Genomic DNA, 13,261 nt, shown 5'->3' on the forward strand with positions numbered 1-13,261 from the left:
TCGGAAAGCGTGCAAGGGTTCTTGGAGGCACGCTTGAGGAATGACAGGCAATTATTTGATATATTACCGAAACAACAAAAGCTCACTTTATCTGAATAAAATGTAGGCTTCAGCGCTCGCGCTTTTCTGTTCTGATGAATAGAAAAGCAGTGGCAAATAAAAGAAATGAAATAGACAACGGCTTTGGTATCTCATCCTCGTTTGTAACATAGCGGAGCGTGTGCCGAATTGAATAGATATTAACGAAGACCTGTTACCCTGCTACGCTCAATCAAATTATTGATTCAAATTTTCTTTCTCATTTCATTGCAAATGAACAATGAAATAATGAAGGAAAAAAAATCAATTCACAAAGTGTGATCATTTTCAGTGTATTTGCTATGATTTCGACCTAAGAAAAATTTACACGGAACATGCATGGACAATGGTGGTTAAAAACAGTATATTATTGTAGTAGTATTAGTATTAGTAGTAGTAGTAGTGGTAGTAGTAGTAGGAGGAGGAGTAGTAGTGGTGGTGGTGGTGGTGGTAGTAGTAGTAGGAGGAGGAGGAATAGTAGTAGTAGTAGTAGCAGTAGTATTAGTAGTAGTAGTAGTAGTAGTAGTAGTAGTAGTAGTAGTGGTGGTAGTAGTAGTAGTAGTAGTAGGAGGAGGAGGAGTAGTAGCAGTAGTAGTAGTAGTAGGAGGAGGAGGAGTAGTAGTGGTGGTGGTGGTAGTGGTAGTAGTAGTAGGAGTAGGAGTAGTAGTAGTAGTAGTAGCAGTAGTAGCAGTAGTAGTAGTAGTAGTAGTAGTAGTAGTAGTAGTAGTAGTAGTAGTAGTAGTAGTAGTAGTAGTAGTAGTAGTAGTCAGTAGTAGTAGTAGTAGTAATAATAGTAGTAGTAGTAGTGGTGGTGGTGGTGGTAGTAGTAGTAGTAGTAGTAGTAGTGGTGGTGGTGGTGGTGGTGGTAGTAGTAGTAGTAGTAGTAGTACGGTAGTAGTAGTAGGAGGAGGAGTAGTAGTAGCAGTAGTAGTAGTATAGTGGTGGTGGTGGTGGTAGTAGTAGTAGTAGTAGTAGTAGTAGTAGTAGTAGTAGTAGGAGTAGTAGTAGGAGTTTCAGGTCACATGACCAAGGTCAGTGACGTTTGGCCATAATGTTGGTATCAGTTGAATTGCCATCATAACTTTGAAAGGTTATGGATCTGATTCATAAAACTTGGACATAAATGTAGTCAAGTATCACTGAACATTCCGTGCGAGTTTCAGGTCACATAGCAAAGGTCAAAGGTCACATAAGGTCAACGAACTTTGGCCGTGTTCGGGGTATTTATTGAATTACCATCGTAACTCTATAAGTGTATTGGTCTAGTTCATAAAACTTGGACATAACAGTAATCAAGTATCACTGAACATCCTGTGCGATTTTCAGGTCACATGACCAAGGTCAAAGGTCAATGAACTTTGGCTATGTTCAGGGTATTTGTTGAATTACCGACCATCATGACTTTGAAAGTTTATGGATCTGCAAGTAGTCAAAAGCTATCAATGGACATCCTGTGCAAGTTTCAGGTCACATAACCAAGGTCAAATGTCATTTGTGGAATAATTATGTTTTATAGTAGTTTTCAAAATCAGCACTGCTGCTACATATCAAATCGCGTGATGCCGGTTAGACTGCTTTTTATGTGTGTTTTTATGTATTTTTTTATTTTTTATTAATAGATTCTGCTCTTTTTTCAAATCATGAACAGGATACATATCTCGCTAGAGCAAAATAATGACCAATCAAATTGCGAGCAAAATAAGTGAATATTGACTCGAAAACGGAATATTTCCAGCCTTTTGTAAAAATACAAGTTGAGCAGATTATTATCTCACATACCAGGAAATACAAGCGCGAAGCGCGATCGAAATTCGTTAGTGTTATATAATGACCTGATTATTGTTCTATTCTCCAATTAATCGCCTCACCATATTTCGTTCACTCTACCCTATTTCTTTTTATTTTGTATTCTTCTCTAGTCTCCTTCCTTTTTTTTCTTTTCCTTCTTTCTTTATTAAGTGCACCGCAAATAGGGGGCACTGCTCTTACCCCTGGATTTGTCTCTGTCTTTAAACTGGCGTTGAAAATAATGAAGGACGGTGCCACATGGTGGGGGAGGGGTCTAAGAGGAGTGACCACTCCTAGTGAATAAAACTGGTGGATGACAGGGGTAAGGGAGATGAAATCAAGAAGAGTATAGGCCTTTAGTTGCAATTCGGTCCTATTATACTTCTTCATAATCAGAAATTATCTTCTCTATGATATGAAGAAAGCACAGTGACGAAGAATGAAATAAGTATTGAAGAAGCCGAAAGAGAAGTGTTGTTGCGTTAGCAGCAGGGATTCCATTTCAACCCCACCCCTCATACGGGATTTGTAAAAAAAATTGTGAGATGTATTTCTTAATTATTTTGCTTTATTATAGCTTTATTTTTCTTTCTTTGAATTTGGATTTTGAAATTTGAATTGTAATCTTTTATTTGGTTTATATTTCTTGTTATCATTTTTTTAGCCAAACGGATACCAACTCTTACCCAACAACCACCCCCTCCCCTGATTTCCCTTTCCTTCATATCTCTTACTCGCTTTATAGCGATGGGTCCATTTCGACCCCCCCCCCCCACTCACGCACCATTAAAGGGATGGTCCAGGCTGAATGTATGTATAGCTTAATAAATAGAGTAGAATTCACTGAGCAAAATGCCGAAAATTTCATCAAAATCGGATAACAAATAACAAAGTTATTGAATTTTAAAGATTAGCAATATTTTGGGAAAACAGTTTCATGAATATTCATGAGGTGTGCTGATGATGTCACACCTCCACTTGTTCTTTTGTATTTTATTATAACAAATATGGTTTATTCCATTTTTTTCCTCCAAGAACTAGAAAAATTAGATTGACAACCGATTTAGTGCATTAGATATTTATTGCTGCAACTTATTTCATCAGAAGGGAGATGTATTATTCACACAAGTATGATATAATGAAAAAATATGATTTTATGTAATAACATAAGAAAACGGAAAGTGGACTAGATGTGACATCATCAGCCCACCTAATGAATATTCATGACGACTGTTTTCACAAAATATTGCTAAACTTTAAACTTCAATAACTTTTTTTTATTTGTTATCCGATTTTGATGAAATTTTCGGCATTTTGCTCAGTGAATTCTACTCTATGAGATATAAATATTTTCAGCCCGGACCATCCCTTCAAGGGCCAAAATGTGGAAACCTACCATAGGACCGATAAGATAAAAACTGGTCTAGTTAAAGGTGTCTCAATTTTATGAATTGTGTCGCAAAAGATCGTTTGACCAAGGAGCTACCAGTGCTGGTATCTCTCTTGGTTTAACCAGAGAGTTTGGAGGAGATTCACATGAACATTTATTTTTGTTTCCCTTCATCTGTATTTTCCTATGATTATTTTTATAATAAGAAGATGATCAGCGAGTGGAAAACGAGTGACATAATCTTTTAATGTTTTCAAATCTTTTGCATATTATTTTTCTGCAATTCTACAAATTATGATAAACATGACATAGAATTTTATCATAATTCAGGAGAATGTGACGATCAAGGGAGTGGGGCGGCTTGAAAATGTGACGTCATTAATCTATTACACCGTAATCAATTTTGTGATCATGCAAAATAACAAATTTCATTCAGCCAGTGAGAGCAGGAAATGAAATTAATCAGGATTCCAATAACCATGATTACAAAATTACCTAAATTATGACCTATAAATCAGTTAGTCCCCATACAAATCGTTTCGACAGTATTATCACGAGTTTTGTTTATTTTGAGATAAATAAATATTCACCTCAAATTTATCCTTAATAAGTGATTTCTGCAAATTTAGTCACACAAAATCATTAAAACGACTGCTGGATGGATTTAGATAATATTAAAGGCAATGGTTAACATTAATTTGACTTTTAAAAATCTACCCGAAGGGACCCATTTGTCACATGTGTATGTGATATGTTGTAAAATTTGCTGTGCATGTAGAAATTGCCCCGAAAATCGTTATTTAGTGCTTCAAAGTGTAAGGAATAAAATTATTAGAAACACCATCCAAATGACATGAATGGTATTTTATCGGAGGCCTACTACATGATGTGATACAATTTTTATTTTTATTATAACTTGTCTGTTTTAGGTCGATTTAATGAACTTAGTACAGTATATCGTTTATAACATTGACTTATTTCTGTTGGAAATAAAATCTGAATCTGAATCTTATTATGGTTGTATTAATTAGTTTATATTTTGTTGAAAATGAAATAAATAAATAAAAAAGCCAATGGGAGAAATTGAATGAAGATTTTTCAGACAAATATAACACATCAAAGTTCGGGATTTTCTTTTTCACGCTTGCGACCTTTATCGGGCATAACTGCTCTGCGAGAAACAGTAGTTTTTCACCTATACATGTAGATTCTTTGCTTGTCTTATTTGCCCAGGGTACCTTATAACTGTAATTTAACCACTCTTTATTCAAAGGTCAAGTCTATCCCCATCACCAACAAGCGAATTTGGATAAAAATTAAATTGGTGTATAACGCTAAATGACTACTCACTAAGTCTGTCTAAACTGGATGTAAACTAAGCGACAGCATTCTGAAATGGTTAATTTTTACCCTCTTTATGAAGGAGTTATGCCTAACAGGGGTCATGAATTATTTGGACACGCGGCTCCGTCTTTATGTAGATACAGGGATGGTTTTCATGACGACAAAATATAATAATTTTCAGCTCGCGCTCATACAGTGCGTCTCCCCCCAAAACTATACACTTTTGAAATGACTACCAAATAAAAAATGTAGCACTTTGGGGAAAAAGACTTACATATATGGAAGGCCAATAAATGACACCAAAAAGTTGGAAAAATATTCATGCTTGAGCGAGCACTGCCCACTGAAACAAACGGTATGAAAATTAGGGTGGGCTAGAATTAGCCTTCCAATTTATGTCAGTTTTTGAGAGGCAAATCCTTTTGGACTTGCAAAGGGCGTTGTGATGAATTAATGATCAACCGTGACCAGTTTTGGTTGCATTAAGCAAATTTTATAAATTATTAAATTTAACTTTAATGCATGAGTGAACACAAATTACCATTTTGGGGCAGCATTTCAACTTTATTATTTGGATCTATTTTGGGGCAGCATTTCAACTTTATCATGTGGATTTCAGCAATGTGTTCATGGAGTCGGGAGAATAGGGGATGAGATAGGACTTCAGTGGGAGAAGTAGGTTGATGGAATAAGGATCAACAGAACATTCAGCCCCCGCATCTCCCTCTTTCCCGCCCTCCCCTCCTGTTGAGAGACTGATGGCTAAATATTGTCATGTACGCGTGAAGTCTGGAGCAGAATGTTGATTTAATGATTAATTCTGAATTGGGGCATCAACTTTTTCCTATCAATCATTTAATCAACAATTTATCAGTAAATCAACTCAATATGCAATGTAATCAATCAAACATTCATTTTTTCACTAAAATTATTTCAACAATCATCATAATCATTAAATTTCTTTGTAATCAGCTACCGGTCACTTGGCAGTTATAAGTTTTGAATAGGCTACGATCCAAGAAGTGAGACAGAGAGAGAGTGGGGGGGGGGCAGGGAAATGGAGGTGGAGAGGGGAGTGTAATTATGCTTTTAATTTGTAGAAAGACAAAAATAAGAGGAATGCCCTTTTAACCAAGTCTGAGCATATCTCGTCCTCTTTGTAACAGGTACCATCACATTACTCTAACTCTCACGAACACACTTCTGAAGTCCACAAGATGAATATGCTTAGCAGCTACACTAAAATTACAATTCCTGTTCACTCATGCATTAAATTTAGTATAACTCATAAATTTGCCTACAAAACTAAAACTTATATATCTCACTCATTAATACTTAGCTTAGCAAGTTCCAAAGGACTAACCACTAAAAAAACTGTAAGGCTAATTCCTGCCCAGCCTAGCCGAGCTTAGTCTCTCAGGAGAGATGCGGGGGGGATGAGATTGAGAGAGGGGCTGCTAAATGTTCTGTATATATAAGTGTATATTTTTTGGGTGGACGCACTGTATTGCACTCGCATTATTATTTTTTGAGATCTCATTGTTTGTTGAAAACGAGCTTATAATATACTTCATGTCAGAATATAAATTATTTCAGTATTATTATATATTTCATTAAAACATAATCTTTGTCTCTACTAAAAAAAAACTGCATGGAATGTCAAGTTTCCATGGCGGAATATAAGAATTTTCAGCTCGCGCCTCACGCTCGCATTATTGTTGTCATTTCTTTAAATACAAATTTTCTTCTGTAATAAAAATGCGCGTAGAATGTCAAGTTCTTATGTCGGAAAACAAAAATTCTCTCTATATTCACTGAGGCCTTATGAGATACCTTATCGCGTTTGTAATAATAAAGCCATGATGTACTAAATACTTCATCCTCAATACCCCCCCTAAAAACAATAACAATGAACATCATCTTTCGGCGATTTTTATAGTTAATATTTTATGAACATTATTAGTAGAACTGTGATTTTAAAGTGTTTTCATTACTACTACTATTATGATTATTACCTTTGTTTTAATAATGAAGATTAAAATCATTATCACAATCATCATCTTCGTTATTAGTATGATTATTATTGTTATTAGTCCTGGTATTATTACTATTATCTTAATAATAATCATCCATATTATTATTATCATCATCATTATCATCAACATCATCACCAACATCATCATCATCCTCATCATCATCACCATTTATCATCCTCATCATCATCATCACCATCATCATCATTACTAACGAAAGGTATGTCCGGGATCCAATCCCCGGCCACCGCACTTTCGCCCGTGAGTAAGGCATTTGAATATTTTTATCATTATTATTGATATTATCATTATTATCATTATTATTATTATTACTATCATTATTATCATTATTATTATTATTATTATTCGTAGTAGTAGTAATAGTAGAGGTAGTAGTAGTAATAGTAGTAGTAGTAGTAGTAGTAGTAGTAGTAGTAGTATAGTAGGTAGTAGTAGTAGTAGAAGTAGTAGTAGTAGTAGTAGTAGTCGTAATAGTAGTAGTAGTAATAGTAGTAGTGGTAGTAGTAGTATCAGTAGTAGTAGTAGTAGTAGTAGTAGTAGTAGTAGTAGTAGTAGTAGTAGTAGTAGTAGTAGTAGTAGTAGTAGTAGTAGTAGTATAGTAGCATAGTAGTAGTAGTAGTAGTAGTAGTAGTAATAGTAGTAGTAGCAGCAGCTTTTTTTCATTTACCATGTACAAAACCGTGAACATTAACACCAAATTGTGATTTCATGTAGATTCATCCCCCATGCGAGTTGATGATATAGTAAGCTCCTTTCGGAAATCCTCAAATTATGATTTCATGGTCCGAACTCAAAGTGAAAAAAATAATTTGAATACAGCTCTTTAGCGCTGAAACACAATTATCTCATTGTGGTTTAAACAAACACGCATTTGTGCAATGCATAGGTGGATCCCCTCCCCCCCCCCCCACACACACACACTATTGGCGGAGCGCCCACCCCCCCCCCAAAAAAAAAAAAAAAGAGGGGGAAAGAAGAAAATATGGAAAAGGGAAAAGAGATGAGAAAAAGAGGGGAAAGAAGCAAAACGAGTAAATAAAATCAGGTGATGGGAAGACTTGGAAAATACAAAAAAAGGGTATCTTTTTTATATCACAACATAAAATATTTCTCGCACGTCGCGCTCGCATTGCATGTTCGATATCTGAGATACACCTCTTGCTCAATAGGCTGATATGGAGCTTAAAATGTCAAGTTTTGAGATCAATATACAAAACATATTTCAGCTCGGACATCGAGCTTTTATTATTTTGTTTGAGTTACAAATTAATTTTTTTTTGTTTTGTTTTGTTATGTATCGTTTTCATGGCTAACTGCAAACAGTCCTGTTAAGGACTGTTTGCAGTTTTTCGATCAGGCCAGAACCAGGCCATGCTGAACCTACGATGGTAATTTTTTGCTTGCGCTTCGCTCTCGCAGTAATTATTTAGATATACGCATCTTGTTCAGGATCACAAACATTACACAGAATGTTCAATTTTCAGGAAAAAATATATAAAAATTTAGGAAAATTTTAACTCGCGCTTGCTCTAGTTTAAATAGGGCTTAAATGAGATGATATATTTATGTTGTTTGAGAAGAACAAATATAAGAAGTAACTGTTAGGACTACCCTTTCAAGAAACTAACAAAAATCAACTTTGAGCAGTCGATCGGGGAAAATTTTAGTGAAAAAAAAATCCCCCCCCCCCCTCCATTGCCAAAAGCTGGATCCACCCCTGCAATGGTTATTTGAACATTCAGTCATGTTAAGCCTGTTGAATCGAACCTCCTTCATTTTTTGTCTGACAATATTACAAAAACATGAGACACTTTTAATGAAGAGTTTCTCGTCTGAGTTGACCATGCAGTGTTTATGACGTCAGCTTGATCCTTGGTGGAAAGTCAAAGTGGATTTCTATCCGGTATAGGGTATAGAGCAAACATTTCCCCCGTTAACAGTCCGCTCATTTCATGTAATCCCGACAAAAAAGTTTGGAAATCTGAGTTTGGTCATTAATTTCTCCCAACTCCTAATTTTACACAATGCATATTTTGATAACATTAAAAAGATCATTTTATTCTGTTTAGAATGATACCATGCTTGTTATGATCATGCCATCGCGAAAAGAGCAGGATAAACAAGTGTCGGATGAGGTCCAAATTGAAAAGCTGCAAAACGACAAGAAATAGTTATGAAGGGACAATAAAGATGAAAATCAGTTTAAATCAAGCCCCCGCTTCTTCATTTTTGGTGTTTTGTTGAGGTTAATATAGTGATGGTTCTGTGAGATAACATGGTTTGAAATACCAATGCATGTTTGTTTGTTTGTTTGTTATGTGCTTGCTTGTGCAGAAGGGTGTTTGATTCCATGTTAATGTTGATTCTAATGTGCATGAAAACAAAGGAAACCGCTGGGAAACTCACTCAAGTCTCATCTCCACGGAAAAAAAGAACAGTGACTTTCAATATTGTGTCATTTTGCAACTTTTGAATATTGACCTTGCCCCACAATTCAAGGCAATGCATCTCCATATCAACAATAATCATATAGGGTATCATTTCCATTTTTAAAAAATATATGTTCTATTCATTGGTATTAATCACATATTAATATTCACTAAAACCGAGGAGGGACTATCGATCAAAGTCAGATTTCCAAACTTTTTTTGAGAAGTTTATACATATATATATATAGGGGCATCGATCCATTTTTCAGATTGGGGAGGCAAAATCATAAAGTGAATCAACGTTCCATATAGGCGCTCGATTACACAAAACAAACAAACCCTCCACACACACATACATAGGCCTATATATATATATATGTGTGTGTGTGTGTGTGTGTGTGACTCATGTGAAAGAGACACACATCTCACCAACAAATTAATGCGAGCGCGAAGCGCGAGCCGAAAATGTTGATATTTCGATCTGAAAAAAAATGATTTAAATTGACGTTTTTAATAAAGAACAAGATATATAGATTAATGCAAATCGAAGCGGGAGTTCTTTAGAGGTTTAGAACTGAAAATAGGACATTCTATTTACCTATTTAATCATGAAAAGTATGGGTTTTTTGCCACCGAAATTATGCGAGCGCGAAGCGCTAGCTGAAATTTTTTATATTCCAATATGAAAAAGCGGACATTTTGAGCACGATTTTAAATAAAGAACGAGTTTTGTATCTCAATCTCGCTTGCTGATCTCTGTGTAACATTACAATCTTATTCTATTTTTGCACATGCGGAATTATTGGGGGGGCAAAACGATATGTTTGCCCCCCCCAATATTTTCACTGGTGGGGCGATCGCTCCCCCTGCCCCCACCCCCCCAGGACCGACGCCTCTGATATATGCTATTTCTATTTTACTCAGGTACTTTGGGTACTTTTTTACTGCTAAACTTGGACTGTTGGCGGTGAGGCCCTTTACAGATTTTCCTGTTTTGGAGCCGGAGATTCGCCATTGTCATCTTGCAGTCATGGCAACGCGTCTTTAGATGCGTCTTTTACAGTTCGCTTCCTCCATCTTCAGCGCATTTATTTCTTTGAGTTTCAGTCCGTATGCCCAATTCAGTCTAAATGGCTGCGATATGCATCTGATATGTGGATATTCTAAAAGACCTTAAAAGCCCATGAACAGATGTGTTTTTCACGACTGTTTCAGAAACGGATTTGGAATTCTCTTTTTTTTGGTCACATCGTGGGCACTGACGAAGAGTGTGACTTTACCTTTCATTTTTGAGAGCTATGCTCCTTTTAAAATCTATGATTTTATTTCCACGGCATTTACTTAACCTTTTGTGATTACTTTATATATATTATATATATATATATATATATATATATGTGTGTGTGTGTGGGTGTGTGTGTGTGTGTGTGAGGGTGTGTGTCACGGTGTGCATTTCATATGCTTTTTAAAATACATGTTGAATTTGTATAAAAGCGCACTTATCTATTTTGAAAAAGAAACCAAGTTAACAAAATACAATATAATAGCCTATACCACATATAGGTCTACGCAATAAAACATAATAGCCTATTTCATCTATTTGATAGAATGATGATCATGCATGTGCTGATGTCTTGATGAAATGAAAACAAAATAAACACGACAATTGCGTGTTGAATGTAAAGGCTATTTGATTTTGTTCTATTCATTCATTTTGAAAGCGGGATTGAAAGCTGACTGGTCTTTCCAAGAAGATTACATGTATATTCATGACGATGGCCATGAACTCACGACATCGTATTCATGCTAAGACAGCGTGAACGACATTGGGGGATGAGATCTTCACCACGCTTCATTGTCTAGCGGTCGGTATAGACACTGTTTAAAATGAAACACATCACATCCGATATATCCTCATTTCACGGCATTACGACTTCGCAAATTATTCGCTACCTTCCACCCCCTCCTCACATCATGAAGAATCACGTATCGCGTCGTCACTGTTTAATTTGTTCCCCCTTGGTACCTTCAATGGTGCATAATTAGTAATAACTGACTGTTGCTTAATAATGGTTAATGATGATGAATGTAAGGAAGTATGAAAATGAAAATCATTACACCCCAAATTCATATTTTGATCAGGCACGGATCCAAGGGGGACCAAGATTGGTAAATAAGATAACAGTGTTATGACTTTCTTATAATGAAATCGTCCCTTTTTTTCAGAATGGAAAATCGACAAGTTTCATTTGGCACTTGGAAAGAGGAATAGGAAGATAGTCATCATTTTCATATAATGACAATAATTCCCCCGTGCTAAATAATTGTTTTAAAAAATCGGCTCGCGCTTCGCACTCGCTCGCATCATTTTGTTAAGTGTCATCCATATCCACTTCACAATTTTCCTACAAAGTGCTTGAAATATTACTTGTTATTCCGAGTTTTTTTGTTTACCTGACTGCTAAGAAAGCATGAATGTCTGTGAGCAAGCAACCAGGGGACCAACGGCTTAAGGTCCTCTCCGAGGGACCTGGTAATGAGGATAAATGCATTACCAAAGGGCACCACTGATCTCTCCACTCAGTGAAGGGCACTAGCGCACCACTTGGGAATCGAACCCGGGTCACCGGAATCCGAAACCCCCGCTCTACCGACTAAGCTATCGCGCCTCCTACTACTTAAATCGAACCTTTTCAGATCGTTATATCATTTTTTTTAGCTCGCCTCACGTGCATTATTGATTTCATAACAAAATAAATGTATTTAGAATGCCCAGACCCTAGGTCTAAATCTATAAAACCATGCGCACACAATGATTATTGACATTCGCATTCTAAACGTGCTTAATATATCAGAATATCAAAAATTTTCTTCTCGCGCTTCGCGCTCGTGTTATTGATATAGGAAGATACCCAATTACATGATTTACAAAACATGAATAGATTGTCCCGTTTTTAGGTCTAAATCTCCTTTTTTCCGCTCGCGCTTCGCGCTCGCATTAATTTATTGTTGAAATATGTTTTGTTATCATGTGTAACTGCAAACAGTTCTTGACAGGTCCCTATTCGATCAAGCCAGAACGTATATCAAAAATTCTTGCTCGTGATTCGCGCTCGCACTATTATTGTTTAGTTACATACACATCTAGTTCACGATCACAAACATTGCTCAGAATGGTACATTTTCAGGACAAATTACATGATATTTCCAAAATATTTAACTAGCGCATCGCACTCGCACAATCACGGCTTATATGATATTTGTTTAGGTTTTGTAAAAATAAAGCTAAGATGACTATCCCCTTCAAAGAAACAAACAATACCTTGTTTCCATTGAAGCTCCAAATTCAGATTTTCGATACCATGATATTTATTTATTTATTTACTTATTTATTCATCTATTTATTTACTCATTTTTATTTATTTATTAATTCATTTATATATATTTTCTATTTATCAATTCATTCAGTTATCTATTTATTTATCTGCCTATCCATTATTTATTCTTTATATACAGATTGGCCCCGTCTGTAGTCTTGTACTGTTTGCAGGGGGTATAAAACTTACTGCGTGATTTTCCCCTTTAAATGTTATGGTTTACCGTGAAAATTGGGATTGTACATTTTTTGGATCCTGCAAATAATAAAGATAATAATGATGACGATGATGACGATGATGATAATGATGATGATGAAAATGATAATGATGATGATTATCATAATAATAATAATAATAACAATAATAATAACAATAATAATAATAATAATAATAATAATAATAATAATAATAACAATAATAATAATCATCATCATCATCATCATAATAATACTACTACTAATATTAATGAAAATAATAATGATAATAATGATAATAATAATAATAATGATGATGACAATCATATGATGATGATCATAATAACAATAATAGCAATAATGATTACTGTATAATAATAATAATGATAATAATAACAACATCAATAAAAATAACAAAAATAACAACAATGTGTTATCGATATTGAATATCATCTCATTACAGACCTGTTTATTTATGTACCAATGCCACAGTCATAATTACCAAAGTCTCTTCAAGAATATTTGGAAATGAATAATTTGTACCATTCATTTCAAACTAGACATTGTAACAGTTACCACCCTCCTTTGCCACGTACAGTTTTAACCA

The sequence above is a fragment of the Lytechinus variegatus genome, chromosome 3, assembly GCF_018143015.1.
Source record: "Lytechinus variegatus isolate NC3 chromosome 3, Lvar_3.0, whole genome shotgun sequence".
Taxonomy (NCBI): Eukaryota; Metazoa; Echinodermata; class Echinoidea; order Temnopleuroida; family Toxopneustidae; genus Lytechinus; species Lytechinus variegatus.